The sequence below is a fragment of the Micromys minutus genome (assembly GCF_963924665.1).
Source record: "Micromys minutus genome assembly, chromosome: 8".
Lineage (NCBI taxonomy): Eukaryota > Metazoa > Chordata > Mammalia > Rodentia > Muridae > Micromys > Micromys minutus.
In genome coordinates, this window is record NC_137977.1 from 6,986,085 (window position 1) to 7,011,044 (window position 24,960).

Genomic DNA, 24,960 nt, shown 5'->3' on the forward strand with positions numbered 1-24,960 from the left:
GGATGGATTTCACTATTCTAGGTCTTTCCTTATTCCAGATGAAATTGAACATTGATCTCTCCAACTTAATGAAGAACTAGGTTGGAATTTTGATGGGTATTGCATTGAATCTGTAGATTGCTTTTGGTAGGTTGGCCATTTTTAAAATGTTGATCCTTTCAATCCATGAGCGAGGGAGATCTTTCCATTTTCTGATATCTTCCTCGATTTCCTTCTTTAGAGGTTTGAAGTTCTTATCATACAGGTCCTTCACCTGCTTAGTTAGAGTCACACCAAGTTATTTCATAGTTTTTGTGACTATTGTGAAGGGTATCTTTTCCCTAATTTCTTTCTCTACATGTTTGTCCTTTGAATAAGAAGGCTAGAGATTTGTTGGAGTTAGTTTTGTATCAATCCAGATTGCTGAAATTGTTTATCAGCTGTATGAGTACTCTGGTGGAATTTGTGGGTTTACTTAAGTACACAATCATGTCATATGCAAAGAGTGATGTTTTTACTTCTTCCTTTCTGATTTGTATCCCCATGATCTTTTGCTAACTAATTGCTCCAGCCAGGTTTTCCAGTACTATGTTGAATAGGTAGGGGGAGAGTGGGCAGACTTGCGGAGTCTCTTATTTTAGAGGGATTGTTTCAAATTTCCATCCTTTAAGCTTGATGTTGGCTGTTGGTTTGCTGTATATTGCTTTTATTATGTTTAGGTATGGACCTTGGATTCCTGTTCTTTCCAGGACTTTTAACATGAATGGGTGTTGAATTTTGTCAAGTGCTTTCACATGATCTAGTAAGATGACCATGTGATTCTGTTCTTTGAGTTTGTTTATATGGTGGATTACATTGATGGATTTCCTGCATCCCAGGGAAGAAGCCTACTCGGTCATGGTGAATGATCATTTTGTTGTGTTCTTTGATTCGGTTTGCAAGTATTTTGTTGAGTATTTTTGCATCAGTGTTCATAAATGAGATTGGTCTGAAGTTCTCTTTCCTTATAGCGTCTTTGTGTGGTTTAGGAACAAGGTTAATATAGCCTCAAAAAATGACTTGGGTAGTATTCCATCTGATTCTACCTTTTGGAATAGTTTGGAGAGTATTGGTGTTATGTCCATAATAAATATCTGATAAAATTCTGCACTGAACCCATCTGGACCTGTGCTTTTTTTGTTTAGTAGGCTTTTGATGACTTCTTCTTTTTCTTTAGGTGTTATGGGATTATTTACATGGTTTACCTGGTCCTCGTTAAATTTTATGATCTTGTAACTGTCTAGGAATTCATTCATTTCCTCCAGATATTCGAACTTTGTGGTGTATAGGCTTTTGTAGAAGAATCTGTTGATTTCTTGAATTTCCTCAGTTTCATTTGTTATGTCTCCACTTTCCTTTCAGATTTTGTTAATTTGTATATGCTCTCTTTGCCCTTCAGTTAGTCTTGCTAGGGGTTTATCAGTCTTGTTGATTTTCTAAAAGAACCTGCTCTTGCTTTTGTTGATTCTTTCTATGGTTCTTTTTGTTTCTATTTGTTCTATTTCTGCCCTAATTTTGATTATTTCTTGCCATCTACTTCTCTTGTGTGTATCTGCTTCCTTTGTTCTAGAGCTTTAAGCTGTGCTGTCAAGTTGCTGATGTATGCTCTCTCCAGTTTCTTTTTGGAATTGCTCAGAGCTATTAGTTTTCCTCTCAGTACTGCTTTCATTACATCCCATAGGTTTGGGTATGTTGTGTTTTATTTTTCATTGAATTCTAGAAAATCCATAATTCCTTTCTTTATTTCTTCTTTGGCCCTGGTATCATTTAACAGAGTGTTGTTTAGTTTCCATGTGTATTTGGGCTTTTTGTTGTCTCTGTTGTTGTTAAAGACCAGCCTTAGACCATGGTGATCTGAGAGGATGCATGGGAGTATTTCAATCTTCTTATATTGATTGAGGCTCGATCTGTATCCAATTATGTGGTCAATTTTCAACAAGTGCCATGGGGTGCTGAGAAGAAGGTGTATTCTTTTTCTTTAGGATGATATGTTCTTTAGATATCTATTAATTCCACTTTGTTCATAGTCTCTGCTAGTTTTACAGTGTCATTGTTCAGTTTCTATTTTCATGATCTGCACATATGTGAGAGTGGGGTATTAAAGTCTCCCACTATTATTGTGTGGGGTGAAATGTAGTTTTTGAGCCTTAGTAGGGTTTCTATTATGAATGTGGGTGCTTTAGTATTTGGAGCATATATGTTAAGAATTGAGAGTTCCTCCTGACCGATTTTCCCTGTAATGAGTAAAAAGTGTCCTTCCTTATCTTTTTTGATAACTTTTGGTTGGAAATTTACTTATTTCATATTAGAATAGCCACTCCAGCTTGCTTCTTGGGGATGTTTGCTTGAAAGTTTTTTTTTTTCCCAACCATTTACTCTGAGATAATATCTTTCTTTGTCTCTGAGATGAGTTTCCTATATGCAGCAAAAGGCAGGATTTTGTTTATGTATCTAGTCTGATAGCCTATATCTTTTTATTGGAGAGTTGAGTCCATTTATGTTAATAGATATCAAGGAATAGTTTTTGCTGTTTCCTGCTATTATTGCTTTTGTAGGTTGAATTGTTTCTGTGTCTCTTTCTTCTTTTGGTTTTCTTGCTTAAGTGTTTTCTTGTTTTTACTAGGACGTAGTTCCCCTCATTGTATTGGGTTTTTCACTTATAATTTGTTGTAGTGCTGGGCCTGTGGTCAGATATTGTGTAAATTTAGATTTGTCTTGTAATACCTTCATCTCTCCATATATGGTGTTTGATACTTTTCCTGGTTATAGCAGCTTGGGCTGGCACTTGTGCTCTTTTAGGTTCTGCCTAATGTCTGTCCAGGCTCTTCTAGCTTTCATAATCTCTGTTGAGAAATCGGGTGTGATTCTGATTAGTCTGCCTTTATATGTTACCTGACCTTTTTCCCTTACTGCTTTTAGTATTCTTTCTTTTTTGGCACTTGGTGTTTTGACTATTACGTGTCGGGAGGAATATCTTTTTTGGTCCACCCTATTTGGAGTTCTAATGGATTCTTTTATGTTCGTGGTCATTTCATTCTTAAGGGTAGGAAAGTTTTCTTCTACAATTTTGTTGAAGATATTTACTGTGCCTCTTAGTTGATATTCTTCTCCTTCTTCTATTCCTATTATCCTTAGGTTTGATCTTCTCATTGTGTCCTGGATCTCCTGGATATTTTCTTTTAGGAGTTGTTTGGTTTTAGCATCTTCTCTGACTGTTTTGTCTATGTTTTCCAATGTGTCTTCAGCTCCTGAGATTCTCTACTCCATCTCTTGTAGTCTTTTGGAAATGCTTGCCTTTCTAACTCCTGATTTCTTTTCTTAAGATTTCTACTTCTTGGATTGTCTCTTTTAATGTTTTCTTTATTGTTTCCATTTCTGTTTAAAATTTCTTCTTCCATTCCTTCATCTTATTGGTTCTCTTTTCTTTTTGTTCTTTGAGTGTTTTTTTTTTTTTTTTTTTTTTTTTTGTTTCCTCTTTAAAAGCTTGTAATTCTTTATTCTTTTCCTCCCGCTCTTGTTCAAGGATCTCTATCATCATCTTGAGGTAAGATTTCAGGTCTGAGTCTTCTTTTTCTGGATTGTTTTGCATTCTGCTGTTTGCTGTGATGGGAGAACTGGGTTCTAGTGTTGCCAGGTGGTCTTGGTTTCCCTGGGGTATGCTCTAACACTTTCCTCTTGACATCTTGTTTTCAGTGATATGTTCTCGGCTTTCCCTTTTACCTGGCCTGTGTCCCTGGATCTCTGCTGGTCCAGGTGGTTGTTAGTCTGAGCCCTGTTCTGCACACTATAGCCACAGGGTCGGAACAGAGGTCCCAAAGCTGGTCCCTGTATCAAGCAGGGAAGGGGTGTGCTTTCTTTTTGTGCTCAACAGAGATTTTTCTACGCCCAGGCTAGTCTGATCTCCTTCTCACCAGGCCTTTATCTCTGGAGATCTGCTGGTCCAGTTGGTAGAACCACAATTACTTTCATTCATAAACAAAATAGAGATGCTACAAATAAAGAGAACTTCAGACCAATTTCCTTTATCAACACTAATGTAAAAATACTCAATAAAATTCTTGCACACCAAATCTAAGAACACATCAAACAATCATCCCCCATGATCAAGTAGACTTTATCCTAGGGTTGCAGTGATGGTTCAATATACAGTAACCCATCTACTTAATCCACCATACAAACAAACTTAAAGAAGAAAATTACCTGATTATCTCACTGGATGATGAGAATGCATTCGACAAAATTCAACACTCCTTTATGATAAAAGTCTTGGATAGATCAGGAATCCAAGGTCCATACCAGAATATAGTAAAAGGAATATACAGCAAACCAGTAGCCAACACCAAACTAAATGGAAATAAATTTGAAACAATCCCATTGAAATCAGGGACTAGACAAAGATGCCCACTCTCACCCTACCTATTCAATAAAGTACTGGAAGTTCTGGCCAAAGCAATTTGACAACAAAAAGAAATCAAACGGATACACATTGGAAAGGAAGAAGTCAAAATATCAGTATTTGCAGATGATATGATAGTATACTTAAATAACCCCAAATATTTAACCAGAAAATTTCTATAGCTGATAAACAATTTTAGCAAAGTGCCTAGATATCAAAAAACTCAAACAAATCAACCACTTTTCTCTACTCAATGGATAAACCAACTGTGAAAGAAATTAGAGAATCAACACTGTCCATAATAGTCACAAAGGCTATAAAAATACTTTGGCGTTACCCTAACAAAGGAAGTGAAGAATTTCTATTACAAGATCTTCAAAATTATAAAGAAGGAACTTGAAGATTATCTCAAAAATGGAAAGATCTCTCATGCTCATTGATTGGAAGTGACAATGTTGTAAAATGGTCATCTTGCCAAAGTAATCTATAAAGTCAATGTAACCCCCATCAAAATTTCAAATCAATAATTCATTGAGTTGAAAAGAGCAATTTACAAATTCATCTGGATTAAGAAATAGCCTAGAGTAGTAAAATCTATTCTCAATAATATAAATGCTTCTGGGGGAACCATCATCCCTTACTAAAGCTATATTACAAATCGTTTCTGATAAAAACTCCATGGCATTGGTACAGAGATTGGCAGGTAGATCATTGGAACAGCATGGAAGACACAGAAATATACCCACACACCTATGGTCACTTGGTCTTTTACAAAGGTGCGAAAAACATTCAATTAAAAAGGACAGCCTCTTCAACAAATGGTAATGACTTAATAGGCAGTCAGCATGCATAAGAATGAAAATAGATCATTTTTGTATCACCTTGTAGAAAGTCCAAGTCCAAGTGGGTCAAAGATGTCCACATTAAATCTGTTACACTGAAACTATTAGAAGAGAAAGTAGGTAAAAACTTAGAACACATAGGCAGAAAAGAAAATTCCCTGAAAAGATCAATGGTGGCTTATGCTCTAAGATCAAGAATCAACAAGTGGTATCTCATGAAATTGCAAAGCTTCCATATGGCTAAGGGTACTGTTAAGAAGACAAAACAGCAGACAACAAATGTGAAAATAATCTTTACCAACCGTGAATCTGATAGAGTTCTAGTATCTAATATATACAAAGAACTAAAGAAACTAGACTCTGGAGAATCAAATAATGCCATTTAAAATTGCTACAGAGCTAAACAAAGAATTCTCAACTGAGGAATATCAAATGGGTGAGAAACACCTAAAGAAATGTTCAACATCCCTAGTTATCAGAAAAATGGAAATCAAAACAACCCTGAGATTCCACTTCAAGCCCATTAGTAAAGCTAAAATGAAAAAAAAAAAGAAAAAAAAAACCCAAAAGAAAAACAGAACAAAACAAAACAAAACAAAAAAACAAAACAAACAAACAAAAAAACCCAAAAAAAACAAACAACAAAAAAAAAATCTCTGGTGACAACAAATTTTGGTGAGAATGTGAAGAAAGAAGAAAATCCCTTCACTTTTTTTTGGTTAGGAAGCTGGTACAGCCATTATGGAAATCAGTGTGGCAGTTCCTCAGAAAGTTGGACATAGTTCTACCAGAAAACTCAGCTATTCCACTTCTTGGTATATACCCCAAAGATACTCCAACATATAACAAGAACACTTGCTCTACCATGTTTATTACAGCTGTATTTATGATAATCAGAACCGGGAAAGAACCCAGATATCCTTCAACAGAGGAATGGACACAGAAAGTGTGGTACATTTATATAATGGAGTACTACTCATCTATTTAAAACAATGACGTTATGAAATTAATAAGCAAATGAATGAAACTAGACTATCATCCTGAGTGAGGTAACCCATTCACTAAAGAACACACATGATATGCAGTCACTGATAAGCTGATACTAGTACCAGAATGCTCTGAATACCCAAGAAACAATTCACAGACATCATAGAGCTTCTTCTTTGAAAGGAGAACAAAACACTCATGGGAGAAAATGCAAGGTCAAATAGAGGAATAGGGATTAAAGAAACATCATTCAGAAGCTTCCTTTCACAGGGACCCATTGCATTTGTAGCCACCAAATTCAAGCACTATAGGTGATCCCAGGAAGTACTTACTGGCAGGAACCAGATAGAGACGGTTCCTCAGGGACTATGTTTGTGTCATATAGATACAGCTGAGCATGCTTGCACCTTATCATTGAAGTTAACATGGAGACCTCAATGAGGGTGCTAAAGAAAGGACTAAAGAAGCTGAAAGGGAATTCAACCTCATGGGAAGAACAATATTATCAACCAAACAAACCCTTTAAAACTTCCATGGACTAAAACACCAACGTTTGAGGACACATTGAGAAACCTATTGATCCATTTACATATACAGCTGAACCTACCACTTTCTGGCATCAATGTGAGAAGGCTTTGGGTCCAGGGAGGGCATGTTTTGCCAATCTAGGGAAGTGCCATGGCAATGGTTGGAGATGGTGATTAGGAGGGTGTACACCTGTGCAAAGGCAAATGTAAGGGGATGGGGGATTATAGTGGGTCAGGGAAAAGAGATAACATCTCAAAAATAAATACAGAGTATCTAATAAAATGAGAAGAAGAAGAAGAAAAAAACAAAAACAAAAACAAAAACAAAAACCTTTCCACTAATCCAACATATATTAGAATGGAAAGTCTAACACAAGGTGGGAAATTACACCCAAGTAAAAACAAGAAATTAATCTTTTTACAACAAATACAAAGGAAGAGAAACACACATACATAATTTTACGTATAACAACAAAAATATCAGGAACAAATAATCTTTGGTCCCTAATATCTATCAACATCAATGGAGTCAATTCCCCCCAAAAAAGACATAGGTGAACAGAATGTTTACCCAAACAGGTTCCAGCATTTTGCTGCATACAAGAAGAGCATCTCAGTGACAAAGACAGACATTAAGTAAGTGAAAAACGTTGAGAAAAAATTCTAAGCAAATGTTTCCCAGAAACAAGCTGGAGTAGCCATTTTAATATCAAATATATATTAATAGACAGATAGATGATAGATAGATTTTAACCAAAAATCACCAAAAATATGAGGAAAGACATATTCACCAAAGAAAAAAAATCACCAAGGGTAGTTCTCAATTCTGAGTATCTATGCCCCAAATGCAGGGGCACCCAAAATTGTAAAAGAAGCATTACTGAATTTCCAAACACATATTAATATTAGGATATTTCAAAAGCTCACTCTCATCAATGGACAGACCATAGAAACATAAACTAAACAGAGGCATGGAGAAACTAAAAGGAGTTATGAACCAAAAGACCTAACAGATTAAAGAATATTTTACTTTAAAACAAAAGAATATACCTTCTCAGCACTTCATAGTAATTTCTCAAAAAATGACCATATTGCTGTACACAAAATAAACCTCAACAGATATTAACCCAAAATTACTGTGGTCTAAAGAAAATATAGGGACAAATAGTGGAGCAGAAACTAAAGAAAAGCCCATTCAGTCACCGCCCCATCTAAGGAATCAATTTTCACTACAGACACCAAACCCATATATTATTGTTATTTTTTCTTCAGAGTTGAGAACTGACAAACACTATTGATAATGCCAAGAAGTACTTGGTGATTGGAGCCTGGTATAGCACTTCCCTGAGAGGCTTCACCAATTCCTATCCTGATGTTAGCAGCCAACCATTGGATTGAACACTGGAACGACAATGGAAGAATTAGAGGAATGAGTGAATAAGCTGGAATGGATTGTAACTCCATAAAATGAACAATATCAACTAACTGGACCCAACAGAGCTCCTAGGGAATAAACTGTAAATCAAAGACCTATGACTCCAGCTGCATAGGTATCAGAGGATTGCCTTATATGCCATCAGTGGGAGGTGAGGCCCTTGGTCCTGTGGAGGCTTGATACCCCAGTGCAGCACAACACTATGGTGGTAAGGCGAGAGTGAGTAGGTAGGTTGGTTAATACCCTCATAGAGTCAGTGGAGAGGATGTGATAGAGGGTTTGTGACAGGGAAGCTAGACAGCACTTCAAATGTAAAAAGTTTTAATCTAATAAAATGACAGAGAAAAATGAAAGCTGAGGAAGTCATGAGGAGCAAGCATGTAAGCAGCACCCGTTAATGACATTTGTATCATCTTCTTTCTCTGAGATCCTGTTCTGCTTGAGTCTTGACTTCCTTTGATGATCAACTGTGTTGTGGATATGTAAATTGATTGAAACCTTTCCCCCCAAAATTGCTTTTGTTCACAGAGTTTTATTACAGCAATAGTAAAGCAAACTTAAACAATATTCACTGGGGAAAATGTCAGCATCTTAAACAAATGGTGGTAGCCAAAGTGGATGTCTACAGAAAAGAAATGTAAAAAGATCCACACTTGTTACTCTGTACAAAACTCAACTCCTAATGGAGTAATGCCTTAACATAAAACTAGATGAATTGAACCTGATAGAAGAGAAAGCAAAAATAGCCTTGAACGTGTTTTCCTCTGAGAAGGCTTTCTGAACAGAGGACTGTTAGTGTTGGTACTAGACCAACCATTAATAAATGGAACCTAATAATACTTAAAGGTCTTCTATAAGGCAAAGAGCACAATAATTCAGACAAAGTGACAGCCTATAGAATAGAAATTGGTTTTTACCAACTCCACATCCAGTAGAAGACTAATATCCAATATTTATAAAGAACTCAAGAACCTGGACATCAAAAGAAACAAATAAAATTAAATAAACTAAGTAAACAAGGGTTTACAGTTCTAGATAAAGCATTCTCAGTAGAAGAATTTGAAATGGCTGGGAAACATTAAAAGAAATATTTAACATCTTCAGCTATCAGCGAAACAAAAATCAAAGTCACTATTAGATTCCATATTATATCAGTCACACTGTCTAAGATCAATATTAGTGGCAGCTCATGCTTGTAAGGATGTTCAGAAAGGGGATTATTTCTCCATTGCTGGTGGTTTGTGCATAATTTGTACAGACATTATGGAAATCAATAGGACAGTTCCTCTGAAAATTGGGAATCAATTTACCTTAAGACCCAGATATAACACTCTTAGGCATATACCCAAAAAACATTTGCTCAGCCTTGTTCATTGCTGCTCTATATATTCAGAAATCAGAAATAATATAGAAGGCCATCAACAAAAGAATGGATACAAATTATGCTCCATTTACACAATGAAGTATGACTCAGATGTTTTTGTTTAAATGACATCATAAAATTTGCAAATGGAAGGAACTAGAAGAAAATCATATTGAATGAGGTAACCCAGACCCAGAAAGGTAAATATGTGATTTATTTACTAATATTTGGATATCAGCACTTATATAATAATAACAACAAATCTACAGAAAGGTTGAGTATATAGGGTGGATATATAGGGTGGAGGTCATGGATCTCTCTAGAAGACAGAAATAGAATCGATTTTATGAGTGGACAAAGAGTGAATGGGTATATTAATAAGAATAGGGAAGGTGGCACAGAGGGAGAGGAAACAGAGAGAGAGAGAGAGAGAGAGAGAGAGAGAGAAGGAGGGAGTGAGGGACAGAGGGAGGGAGGGAGGGAGAGGGAAAAAGGAGAGGAGAGGGAGAAGAAGAGGGAGACAGAGAAGGAGAGGGAGAGGAAGAGGAAGAGGGAAAGTGGGTGCTAGAACTGAGGATCATTTGAGGAACAGTATGGAAACCTAATGCAATAGAAAATGCTTAAAACACAAGATGTACCTTCCAAATAATTGGGGAGACAGCCCTGACTGATTATCTCTGTTCACCAAATGAAGCTTTCTGTGCTGGGATTGTATTTCATCCAATTGAAGTTTTGTCTAATGGGGTCCTATGGAAATCCTCAAATAACCCAGGCTGTTGCCAAGTCAGCATGTTGTTCTCCGTAGCAAACCTGATTGCTGAAGCCATGAACACAACTTTTTGAACATGGGCATGGTACAGGAAGATACTCTTCTAGCTGGCAAAATAAAAACATAAATACCAGCAGAGCCACAAAAGTGATCGACAATTTTGTTATGGATGCAAAATATGCTATTAGAGCCTCCAAGACATGTCTGGTTTGACCCACTGGCCCATCTCATGAAATAGAGTTTCTACCCAGCACTTCTTAGGTACCAGAGAGCCACAGTAGATAACTCAGAGACTTAGGAAAAACCAAAGGCTAGTGGTCTAAAAAAAAATCACAATAAAATGACACCTAATGATATTCTGCTAAACTCACATGTTGGTGATTTATTCAGCCAAAATCATAGTTTTGTTCTGTAGAAGATAAAAGTAGATGCAAGGACCTACAGCCAGAAATCATGGAGAGAGAAAGGAAAAGATCCCTTGAAACACAGAGCTATAAATAGGATATCTCTATAAAATCCCTACCCTCAGATCTCATATGTACACACAGAGACTAAAACAGCAAACATGGCCCTATCACAGGTCTAAACCAGTTCTCCGACAAATATATTACACCTTTCAGTTTAGTATTTTTATGGACTCCTGAATGTGTGAACTAGTAAGTCTCTGATTCTTTTTGCCTTATATTGGGCTCGTTTCTTTCTTTCTTTCTTTCTTTCTTTCTTTCTTTCTTTCTTTCTTTCTTTCTTTTTGTTTTTTGCTGTGTCCAATTTGTTGTGATAGCTTTTGTTTTATCTTATGATACTTTATTTTGTTACATTTTGTTATTTAAAAAAGAAGAGCCTAGGCCTTTAATAGAATTAGTGTACTTCATTTTCTACCAATTCTGCTTAGTGTAAAGTTTCATGATACATGGAAATAAATATTGTTTAAAAAGAAAAAAAATATGAGAGAGAAATAATGAAGTGATCACCAGAGCTTTGTTCACCCATGTGCTTGATACATTTTTAGAATAAATTTTGTCATATTTAAAAAGACAAAAAGGAAAAACTAAAATCAAGAAACACCAAAATTTAGAGTGAGATAGTGTTTCAATTGTTTGCCAAAAATGAAACAATGAGACTAAAGACTAAACTTAATAACACTTTTTATACAGCTTTGCACAATAAATGCATTATATATAATATAATATTTATATATAATATATAATAAATATGTAATTTAAGATTTATTGTTATATTATTAATACATATCATATATATACATATATACATATATATATAGTTTAAAATTTTTCTCTAAATTGGCATAGGCAAAAATATGAACACCTCTTAAATTTTAAAATTAAATATCTGTCTCTGAAACTAATACATTGTTTTATTTAAATATGTTTTCAATTGATTTATAGGGGAAAATCTTATTTCTCATTTATTTAAACTGGGTATTTATTCATTGTTTATACAGTGTTAAATATTTCCTTTTATGAAGCAAATTCCTACTTTCAAGTACAATTAATATTTGCAGAAGACCTTTATTAAACCAAATATGAAAATTAGTTTTAATCTTCTTGTTTATTACACTGAAAACAGATTTAAGCATTCCTAATCAAATATAAAATTTCAAGTGCTCAAATAATATATATTTATTTGTGCAAATGGTTGATGATGACATTTGGGGGGATTTAATTCTAATTTTAGATTGGTGTTTGACCTGAAATTCAATTTATCATCATCATCATCATCATCACCATCATCATCATCATCATCTTTTCTGTGTACACTACTAATTCTATTAACAATAAGAAAAAGCAGAAACTCCATTTAAGTACCTAGAGATTTCATTCCATGACTTGATTGAACCTGTCATGTGGAAAAAGTGCACCTGAATATTGGACTTAAGTTTTCTGCAGTTCAAGTAAATGAAAAAGCCCTAGGCCTGACACAAATCTTTTGAGGTTATAGATTTCTTATTTGGCAGCCTAAACTGCTTGGTTTATTCAGCTATTGTAAAATAAGCCACAGCTTGAATTCTAATATGAGAATCTGATCTATTGTATTTTACCAATGAAACAATAGAATTGTTTATTCTAGATTTTGTACCTTAATTAAAACTAAGAAAGGTTGTGCATGACTTACATCATTCCCTCTTATTTCTGCTTTCTTTAGTTATATGTTTCACATTTTTGTGTATTGTTTGACAGTCTCATATGTTTGAATAATTAATTCTATTCACTTTCATTTCCCATCTCCTCTTTTCTCTTTCTCCTTCTGAAAATTTTTCCCAGCAAGTCATCTGCCAACCTTTATGCTTTGATTTGTCTGTGACATATTGAGTTTAATAAAGTTTCATTACAGAGCCTGAACAGGTAACTTGTTATTTACAGGAGCAAAGTAACTCATCAGTGGCTGAATCACTAAATGTAATAATACTGTGTTCCATAGCAGCCATTAACAATCTAATTCTAAAGAGGGGCTGAGGATTTTTTTGAGCACTTGCCCCATGAATGACAAAATGTCCCCACCAATCAAAAAAATACTTTTGACTTGGTTGAACCAAAGTAAAAATCAGTACTAGGCACCATAACCAGGGATGGTGGTCAGACATTTGTCATGTACTTATATTGTTATTTTGCTTAGCACATTTTTCTCTGTTGTTTTTGTCAAGTAACATCATGGACATGTTGCTGCTGTTGTAATAATAACTCAAGAAACAACATTTGAGTAGAAATGTATAATTTAAATAAAGAAATATCTAAAATCCTCATAACTTCTAAATTACACATTCAAAGTATGAAAGAGTTATTTGATAAGTATATTGTGTGGTAACTTAAGCTTTTCTAGAATAAGATTGTCATCTTAAATTGATATAATTAAAAGACAGAAAATCTCCATGGATTGATGAATTTGGTTTTCATCTTATACAGAGAAAGAAACAAGCAAATCCTGAAGAGCCATGGACTGGTGACTTCAACATGGAGCAGAAGCATACAACTAGTTCAAGGAACTTTCCACCTCTCCCTACAAAAGTTTCTTATTCTTTGTTTCTTACTGTATAATCACACATGAAATTAACCCAAAATCATATTTCCTCTGTTTTTTTCAATTTTATTGGATATTTGCTGTATTTACTTTTCAAATGTTATATCCTCCCCCTCCCTTTCTCCTCCCCACCCCAACTTGCTTCTATAAAGGTGTTCCTTCTCCCAATCTCCCTCTCCACCTCAATTTGTTGGCTCCTTGATGATGTTGTTCGTCCCATGAGGTTGCAAACCTTTCATCTCATTCTGTTCTTTCTCCAGCTCCTTCATTGGGGTCCCCGTGTTCGATCTGATGTTTAGCTGCAAGCATCTTTATTTGTATCTATACAACTCTGATAAAGCCTTTGAGAAGACATCCATATCTGGTTCCTGCCAGTAAACACTTCTTGGCTTCAGCAATAGGGCTTGTGTTTGGTAGCTGCATAAGGGATGGTTCTTCTGGTGAGGTAGTCTGTGTAGATCTTTTCTTCAATCCCTGCTCCTATATTTGACCTTGTATTTCCTCCCCTGTTTTTTTCTCTCTTCTAAGAAGGACTGAAGCATCCATATTCTGGTCTTCTTACTTAAGCTTCATAAGTTCTGTAGATGGTTTTCTTTGGTATTCCGTGTTTTTTTTTTGTTTGTTTGTTTGTTTTGTATGGTTGTTAATTTGTTTTAGATTTTGTTTGTTTTTGTTTTTGTTTTGGCTAATATCTGCTTATAAGTCAGTACATACCATGAGTTTTCTTTTGTGATTGGGTCATATGACACAGCATGAAAGCATCAAGTTTCATCCATTTGCCTAGGTATTTCATCAACTCATTTTTAACAGCTTAGTAGTACTCTATAATATAATAGATTCCTCTATTCAAACTAAAGGTGAAGTTTTGCTTTAAGTCACAATGAATTCATTGGCACATATTTTTTTTCTCTTCTCCTCATTTGCAGATCATATCTCTACCTCTACACCGAAGGACAATATTAGCTGTCATTGCTTGAAGTCCTTTTTGTCTACCCAACCCACATCACTTACACTGAAATTCGTGGTGCTATGGCATCATGAATTGACCTCATTATATGATAAGCTATGATATCATAAAAGACCTAACACCACATTTTTCTTGCTGAGAAAATTCAATCTTCTGCTTGATCCTGATCTTCAGAGTTCTGGCTCTCCATAGAATAAGAAAGAAAAAAACAGTTCCTTTTCTGGGATATGTAAGAATTCTTTTTTATGCTTGAAGGCTTAAAACTAACATTTACTAAGGTAAATGAATACCAAGGCAGTACAAAATAACTAACTCTAATGCTATGGTGATTCTCAGCAAGTTTTCCAAAGAGAAAACTGCTTTTCAGGAAAATGTCCACTACAGATTCTACTCAGCAAGCCAACTTACAGTGAGATTTAAGTCATGTTTATTTTCTAAAAATAACATTTTTTTAATCAGCTTAGAATATCTCTTCTCATTTCTAATCCCAACAAAGGATAGACTCTCTATAGATGAAAATGTGTTTTATATATTGAGCCTGACCAGAAAACAGGCTTAGAAAAAAATGAATAAAAAACAGGCTTAATTGATTTTCGAACATTATGAATTAAAATAATCTGTATTAATTAATTTAATTAAAACTAAAATGTTCTGAAGTATCAAACACTTATAAGATTATTTATGTCTAATTATATTTGGTGTTTAAATTAGTTGAGAATTGAAATGTATTGTGAATTTATATAATTAAATACATTACAGTACCTTTTTTGCTTTTACATAATAAATTGATAATTACCCAATATGCATTTTCAGTAATTTACTCATATGGTTATATTTATTTCTTCATCTGTGAACCTGAACACTTTTATACATATGGATCAATTTTGTTGGTTTTTGTAGGTGCCAGGTTATAGCAAGCATCCAATTACTTTGTAAATTTTATTTATTTATTCCTTTCTTAATTTTGACCTTATTTATCTTCTTTATTCAACATTTTGTTTTCCATCTGTGAGCCAAGTATCTTGTTATTCCTCTTTCTTCCACCTTTTATTTGTTAAAACTCTCAGGTAGTGCAGAATGTAGGCAGATATCGCCAGGGGCTGAGAGGTTATTGATTTGAAAGCTGTTGTTTTGGAGCAGTGTGAGCTTGGCACTTCACCGACCTTTTGCAGCCAACCCTTCTTGGCTCACTGGACAAAGTAAAATCCCAGGCTAATAAGAGATGCCTGATGAGTGAAATAAATCACTTGAAATGACAGGAAGAAAGGATTTTTTTTTCATTTCCTGGTCTCAAAAGTATGATGATCTTCATCCACCAAACATACACTCTACCTTAAGACCATAAGTGACAGAGGCTTTGCAAAGTGTTCAATAAAGGAGAAAATAACCACCCAGTTCGATTGGTAAGAAGATAATTTCAAAGAAAAGAATATTAAGAAATATCTTTGTATTTTGTCCTTTTACTTGAACTAAAAATCAGTCTATACTACATTAAGTAGAGATATATGATAACCTCTGGAACATAATTTTCTTCTTTCAAATATGAGTAACATGCATTAGAATTATTAATGTCAAAAAGCCCATTTTTCTCCTCTTTAATTTAAATATTTAAATCATTAATTTAGATTAGTTTGTGCTTTTATTATATTCTGAATAGTTCTAAAGCATTAATATTTTCCAGCATCTTTTTGCATTTTCCATTTATTTGGAAAATCCTGTTTTTCTTAAGGAATATGGAATCTATGCCAGAATTGTTAAACACAAGTGATCTTTATTCTGGGCCATGATCTAAGAGAGAAGGGGCTCTCTCAAAAAAAAGCAAAAATATAATCATAAGTTCGAGTATCATTTGATCATGATCAGGGTCTGGATTCTACAATCCGCTCAAGAAAATAATTACTTTAATATGTGCAATCTAATTTCTGGAATAGCCTTGTATCTACATCACAGGTACATTAAAACTCTATTGAGTTGTACTATTTTACTTTATTTATTGATGTCTGAAGGCACAGTTCAGTGGTACAACTGTGCTTAATGTTTAGGAGTTCATATATTTAATATGCAGGTCAACTCCCAGTAAGCTGAATAAATATTCATTTCCATTGGACTACATAATTTTTGTTATAGTTTCCAAAAGATTACTAATTTGTTTCATCATCAATTGTAGATAAATCTGGTCTATGCCACAGTTATTGCAGCAAAAGTACTCAATATTTAGAGGATGAAAAGAACTGCTTGCATTAGTAGAACCCAATAGTCCTGATCTTTATTTCCCATTGATGTACCAACATGTGCACATTCTTTCTAGTATCTCTTCAAATTTCATTGGCTATTATCTTGTATGGAGTATTGAGTTACTGCAATAAATTCTGACACAACAAAATGTAATTGTACTTGACAATTATTTTAAAATCCCTTAATACCCTGTGAGAAATTCACACTGTTTGTCTTTATTTGTGTTGTTATTTCTAACTCATTGTTGCAGTCTGGGGATCACTCCCGGCAATTATCTCAAAAGTATTTTAGATAATAATAAGATTTATGTTATTTCAAAATCAATGAAAAACACAGACCCTTATGTACAAGAATGGATTTGAGATACTGTTTTCAGTATACTTATGACATAATTTTCTAACCAGAATTAAATGCTTTTCAACTGCCTACAGTATCCCTAAAAAGCTTATTAACTTTACAGTGTAAATTAGGAAATAAGGAGAAAGAAAGCTGAAATAGAAAAGTACTTGAACTTTTGAAATGCCACATCTCATATTTCATTTTTAATACATATGCTTATATCTTATTATTATATTTTTATATTTTGCTTATGGTATGTGTATATGTGTGTGTGTGTGTGTGTGTGTGTGTGTGTGTACGTGTGTGCATGCAAAAATCTCAGTGGATATTTCAACACCCTACTAAGCAAAAATAGTAAGTAGCATTGTTTGCTTACAATGCACTCAGAATTTTTATTAGATAATATTTTCTTCTTTAATACATGAAAGAAGTTTGACAACTTAACTATTGCCTCTTCTGATTGCAACTTATCTCCTTATTTCATCCCTGAGATATACAAGTGACCATAATTTACTTTAGGTGTCTGCAGCAATAGATATTAGTATTAATTCAACTGATCTGTGAACTTTCAAATATATTATTTGCTCACATAAAATCAGAAGATGAATTTCCCTGAGATGTTGTTAAGTAAAATTTTATTGGCTTTTCCACTTTAGAAAATAGAAAATTATAAACACTTTGTGCAATGTATCCTTGAGAGCTGGCAATATATGGTGATTTCCATTTATCAAAATCAACTTTTATGTAACTGCTGAGAGAATTTTCAACACAAGTATGCAAGAGATGTGATATGGTGTTTATGATTTAGATTCAGTCATTACAAAAAATCACTTTCATTTTACATTACAAGTTGGAGCAGTATCATGCCCACCCTCATTGGCCCAAAGACCTGCAGAAGAGACCAGCTCCAGAAAGAGACAATAAGATCACCTAGAATCACAGATAACTCCAAATAGATTGGACCGGAAAAAAAATTTATCCCCACACATAATAGCCAAAGAACCAAGCATTCAAAACGAAGAAAGAATACTAAAAGCACTAACAAAAAAAGGACAAGCAAAACAGAAAGGTTTTGCCAATCAGAAATTCACCAGACTTTTCAACAGAGACTATGAAAGCTAGAAGATCCTGGACAAACATCATACCTGCCCTAAGAGAACACACAGGTGAGTCCAGGTTATATTACCCAGCAAATCTCTCAATTATCATGAATGAAGAAAATATGATATTCCAGGACAAAAACAAATTTACACAATATATGTCCAAAAACTGCCCTACAAATGATAATAGGTGGAAAACACCAACAAAAGAAAGAAAAATACACCATTAAAAAAAATCTCCTTGAAACAAATCAAAAACAAGAAAACCACACAAATATAAATCTACCTCTAACAACAAAAATTATAAGAAATAAAAATCACTATTTCTTAATATTTCTTAACATTAAAAGACTCAATTTCCCAATAAAAGACAGACTATTAGACTGGGTATGTGAACAGGAACCAGCTTTCTTTTCTTACAACTTTATTTTTTTTTTAAGCAAAGATACCTGTACAGATTTTTAAAAGCATTTTGGCATAAAACTATATGAATATAATTTTGTCAGTATTTGATTTTTTTAAAGGTTTAATAGTATGCCTTGAAATCTTACTAGTGACAGTGAGCATAAAGTACATGTAAAACAAAATACAACATGCAAATTATCAAAGGCTATCATCTTAACTTTTGAGTTATTAATGTTTTAAGTTCTAGGAGTGCCCCACTCTGAGAGGGTACTATACATATATTATTTTGTTTTTTTTTTTTGTTTGTTTGTTTTTGTTTTTTAATCTCTAAGGAGGACTGAGGCTTCCACCTTTTACCCTTTTTTTTTTTTCCTTTGAGCTTCATATTTTTTCATGAGTTTCAGAGTTTTTTCATGAGTATTCAGAGCTTTCTGGGGCTAGTATCTAATTATCAATGACTGCATATTATGTCTATTCTTATGTGATGGGTTACCTCACTCAGTATGATATTCTCGAGGTGCATCCATTTTTCTAAGAATTTCTTAAAGTCATTGTTTCTAATAGCTGAGTAGTACTTCATTGTTTAATTATGCCACATTTTCTGTATCTACCAAAGGAAATCTGGGTACTTTTTAGCTTCTTACTATTAAAAATAACACTGCTATGAACACAGTGGATCATATGTCCTTACTGCATGTTGGGGCATCTTTGGGGTATATACCCAGAAGTGGATTAACTGTGTCCTCAGGTAGTACTATGTATAATTTTCTGAGGAATCGCCAGAGTGATTTCCAGAGTGGTTGTACCAGCTTACAACCTCACCAACAGTGGAGGAGTATTCCTCTTTCTCCTCATCATTGCCATCATCTGCTGTCATCTGAGTTTTTATCTTAGCCATTCTGACTGGTGTGAGGTGAACTCTCAGGGTTGTTTTGATTTGCATTTCCCTGATGGCTAGTATTGTTGAGCATTTCCTTAGGTTCTTATCAGCCATTCAATATTCTTTGTTTATCTCTGTATCCATTTTTAATAGGACTGTTTGATTCACTGGAGTATAATTTGCGATTGGTAAAGATCATTTCTCAGTCTGTTGGCAGCCTCTGTTTTGTTTCTTTTTTGTTGGTGTTGCTGTTGTTGTTTTTTGGAAAGCCTTGTAGAAATTTTGAAATTTTGAAATTCCATGAAGTCCATTAGTCGAATCTTGCTCTTAGAGAATAAGCCACTGATTTTGTGTTCAGGAAAATTACCCCTGTGCCTTTGTGTTCTAAGCTTTTTCTTACTTCCTCATCAAATAGTTCCAGTGTACCAGGTTCTATGAGAAGATCTTTGATCCATTTTCACTTGAGCTTTGTACAAGGAGATAAGAAACTATCTATTTTCATTCTTCTGCCTGCTGACTGTCAGTTGAGACAACACCATTTGTTGAAGAGGCTGTCCTTTTTCCAAAGAATGTTTTCAGCTCCTTTGTCAAATATCAAGTGAATGTATGTGTGAGAGTTCATTTCTGTATCTTCTATTCTGTTTCATTGATCTACCTACCTATCTCTGTACCAGTACCATGAGGTTTTTAACACAATTGTTTTGTAATATAGCTTGAGGTCAGGGATGGTAATTCCTGGAGAAGTTTACTTGTTGAGAATAGAATTTCATATTCTAATTTCTTTTTTTTGCTATTTCAGATGAATTTGCAAATTGATCTTTCCAACTCTATGATGAATTGAGTTTGAATTTTAATGGAGATTGCATTGAATCTGTAGATTGCTTTTGGTAAGATGGCAATTTTAACAATGTTGATTTTTCCGGTACATGTGCATGGGTGATATTTCTATATTTTGAGATTTTCTTTAATTTACTTTTTCAGAGATTTGAAGTTCTTGTCATACTTCCTTAGTTTGGGTCACACCAAGGTATTACATATTGTGTGTGACTATTGTAAAGAGTATCTTTCCCCAAATTTCTTTCTCAGCATGTTTTTCCTTTGAATAGACAAAGGCTACTGATTTGTTTGAGTTAATTTTATATCCAGCCATTTTGCTGAAGTTGTTTATCAGCTGTAAATGTTCACTTGTAGAATTTTTTGGAGTCACTTATATACTAAAAGCAGTAAGGAAAAAAGGACAAGTGACATATAAAGGTAGTCCCACAATAATTATACCAGACTTCTCCACAAAAATTATGATAGCTAGAAGAGCCTAGACAGACCTCATACAAACCCTAAAAAAACACAGGTTACCATATCCACCAAAACTCTCAATTACCATAGATTGAGAAATCAAGATATTTCAGGCAAGACAAAATTTACAGAATATCTGTTTAAAAACCCATCCCTACAAAAGATAACAGATAGAAAACTCCAAGACAAGAAGTGAAACTCCACCTTAGGAAAAGCAAGATAATACTGTTCTTACAATAAAACCTACAAAATAAAGGCACATAATAATAATTTTACCTCTAACAAGAAAAATAAGAGGAAACAACAATCATTATTCCTTAATATTGCTTAACATTAATGGAGTCAATTCTGCTTCAAAAAAACAGAACCTTTGAGACTACATACAAACATAGGACCCAGAATTTTGATACAAACAAGAAACTGAACTTAGTCACAAAGACAGGTACAAACTCAGAGGAAAAGTCTGGGAACAAACTTTCCATGCACATGGTCCCAAGAAACAAGCTAGAGTAGCCATTCTAATATTGATTTAAGTAGACTTTCCAACAAAAGTCACCAAAAAAAAAACATAAGAAAGGACACTTTTAATTCATCAAAAGTAAAATCTATCAAGATAAACTCTAGATCCTGAACATATGATCCAAGTACAAGACTACTTACATTCATAAAAGAAACTCTACTAAGCTCAAGCATATATTCCAATACAGAGAACAATAGTGGGTGACTTCAACTCCACACTCTCATCAATAGACTGACTGATAATGGAAGCAAAACTGAACACAGCCACAGTGAAAGTAACATAAGCTATAAAACAAGTGGATTTAACAGACATCTATAGAATATTTCATCCTAAAACAAAAGACAATACTTTTTTAAACCTCATGGAATCTTCTTCAAAATTGACCATATAGTTAGTCACAAAACAAGCCTCAAGAGATACAACATTTAAACAATCCTATGCATCCTATCAGATCACCATAGACTAAAGCTGGTCTGCAAAAACAACATATACAACAAAAAGCCCACATACACATGGAAGCTGACTAATGCTCTACTCAATGATAGCTTGGTAAAGGAAGAAATAAAAAAATGAAATAAAAGACTTTTTAGAATTTAACAAAAAAAAATCTCAAAATTCAAGGGATACAATGAAAGCAGTGCTGTGAGGAAAATTCATAACTCTTAGTGCCTCCAAAAGGAAACTAGAGAGAGCATACACTAACAGCTTGAGAGCACACATGAAAGCTTCAGAACAAAAAGAAAAAAGCAGATATGAAAGGAGTAGACATCAGAAAATAATCAAACTCAGAGCTGAAATCAAACATATATAAACAAAAAGAACCATTCAAAAAATCAACAAAACCAGGATCTTCTTCTTTGAGAAAATCACCAAAATTGATAAACTCTTAGCCAGATTATCGAGAGGGCACAGAGAGTGTATCCAAATCTTTCCATACCTATTCAGTATTGTACTGGATGTACTAGCCAGAGCAATCAGACAGTAAAGAAGGTGTTAAAGGGATGCAAGTTGGAAAGGAAGAAACCAAAATATCACTACTTGCAGATGATATGATAATATAATTAAGTGATCCAAAAATATTCTACCAGAGAAGTCCTACAGCTGATAAACACCTTCAGAAAAGTGGTGGGATATAAATTTAATTCAAGCAAATCAGTAACCTTCCTCTACTCATAGTATTAGCAGTCTGATAAAGAAAGTAGAGAATTGACACCTTTAAAATAGTCACAAAATATATAAAGTACCTTAGTGTGGCTCTAAACAAGCAAGTAAATGATGTATATAACAAGAACTTCAATTGTCTGAAGAAAGAAATCAAAGAAGACCTCAGAAAGTGGAAAGATCTTCGTGCTCATGGATTACAAATATCAACATAGTAAAAATGGGCTTCTTGCTGAAATCAATATACAAGTTTAATGCAATCCCCATCAAAATTCCAACTCAGTTCTTCATAGAGTTAGAAAGAGAAATTTGTAAATTAATTTGGAATAATAAAAACCAAGATAGCAAACATTATTTAATATACACATACATACTAGTGAAGGAATTGCCACCTCACCTCAAGCAATATTACAAATCAATTGTGATTTTACAAAAAGAAAAAAAAACTGCATGGTATTAGTAAAAAAAAAAAATCAGGAAGGTATTTCAATGGAATAGAATTAAAGACCCAGAATTTAACCCACATACATATGATGACTCGGTCTTTGACAAAGGAGCTAAAAATAACAATGGAAAAAAGACAGTTCCTTCAACAAATTGTGCTCAGTCACCTGGCAGTCAGAATGCAGAAAATGCAAATCAATCCTTTCATGTCTCCTTGTACATAGCTCAAGTCCAGGTGGATCAAAGTGCTCCACATAAAAGCAGGTACCCTGAAATTAATAGAACACAAAATGGAGAAGATATTAAAACACATAGGCAGAATTTTCCTGAACAGAACTCCAATGGCTTATGCTCTAAGAAAAATAATCTAAAAAATGGTTTCTCATGAAATTACAAAGTTTCTGTAAGGCAAAAGATACTGTCAGAAATCCAAAATAACAACCAGCAGATTGGGAAAAGATATTTACCAATTCTACATCAGATAGAGGGCTATTATCTAATATATACAAAGACCTCAAAAGAGAATCAATAATCCTATTTTAAAATGGGGTACAGAGCAAAACAATTTCTTTTTTCAACTGAGAAATACTGAATTGCTGAAAAACACCTAAAGAAATGGTCAACATTCCTGGTCATCTGGAAAATGCATATCAAAACAAACCTGGGATTCTACCTCACACCAGTCAAAATGGCTAAGTTCAAAAACTCAGGTGACAGTATATTTGGGGAGGATGAGGAGAAAGAGCAAAACTCCTCCATTGTTGGTGGGATTGAAAGCTGGTACAACCACTCTGAAAATCATTTGAGTGCTTCCTCACAAAATTTGACATAGTACTACCTGAAGACCTAGGTATTCCACTCCTGGGCCTAAAACCAAAATTTGCTCCAATGTATAACAAAGACACTTGTTTTACCATTTTCATAGCAGCCTTATTTATAATAGACTGAAGCTGGAAAGAACCCAGATGTCCTTTAACAGAAAATGTGGTACATATACACAATGGATTACTACTCAGCTTTTAGAAACAACAACTTAATGAGATTTCTAGGCAAATGGATGAAACAAAAAACCATCATCCTGATTGAGGTAACCCAGTCACAAAACAACAAATAGCGTATGCACTCACTGATAAGTGGATACTGACCCCATAATTTTCTGAATTCCCAAGAAACAATTCAAAAACCATGAAGTGCAAAAAGAAAGAAGGGCAGAACGTGGATGCCTCAGTCCTTCTTTGAAGGGAGAACAAAACACTCACAGGAGGAAATACAATGTCAAATAGAGGAGCAGCGATTGAAGAGAAAATCATCCAGAGTGCCATGCCTTGGGATCCACGCCATATGCAGCCACCAAACCCAAGCACTATTTCTGATGCCAAGAAGTACATATTGGCAGGAACCAGTTAGAGATGCCTTCTCAGCAGCTCTGCCAGAATCATACAGATCCAGATAAGCATGATTACAGCTAACCATGGGATTGAACATGGGCACCCCAATGAAGGTGCTAGATAAATGACTGAAGGGGCTGAAAAGTTTTGCAACCTCATGGGAAGAACATCATTATCAGCCAACCATATTCTCCACCACTACCAAGGATTAAAACATTAAGCATTAAGTACACATAGAGAGACCCCATGGCTCAAGTTGTATATGCAGCATTGTCTTGGATCAATGGGAGAAGAGGCTTTTGTTCCAGTAAAGTGCATTTTCAGAGTGTAGAGGAATGCCAAGACACTGAGTTGGAGAGGGTGACTGGAGGATGGTGAACTTTCATGAGAACAAGTGAAAGGGAATGGAAGATGAGAGCAGGGGAAATATTATTTGAAATGTCATCCAATAAAATTATTAAAAACAACTAAAAATATATAAAATATAAAAAAATAGAAACAGGTGAAGGAATTGCATAAAGCAGTTCAAGTCCTAAAACTAGAAGTAGGAACAATAAAGAAACATAAATGGAAGCAAATCACATGTAAATACTTAGAATATCCAATAAATTACTAAAAAAAAATAATAAAATAACATCTGGTGGAATTGCTACCCCCAACCATAAGCTGCAAAACAGCGCAATAGTGATACAAAATATATAACAACAGCAACAACTAACTGCATGGCTTTCAATGGGGACAGGTAGGTGGACCAATGGAATATAATTGAAGACCCAGAAATGAAATCAAACACCTATGGTCACTCGATCTTTGATAAAGGAACTAAAACCATCCAGTGGGAATAAAGAAAGCATT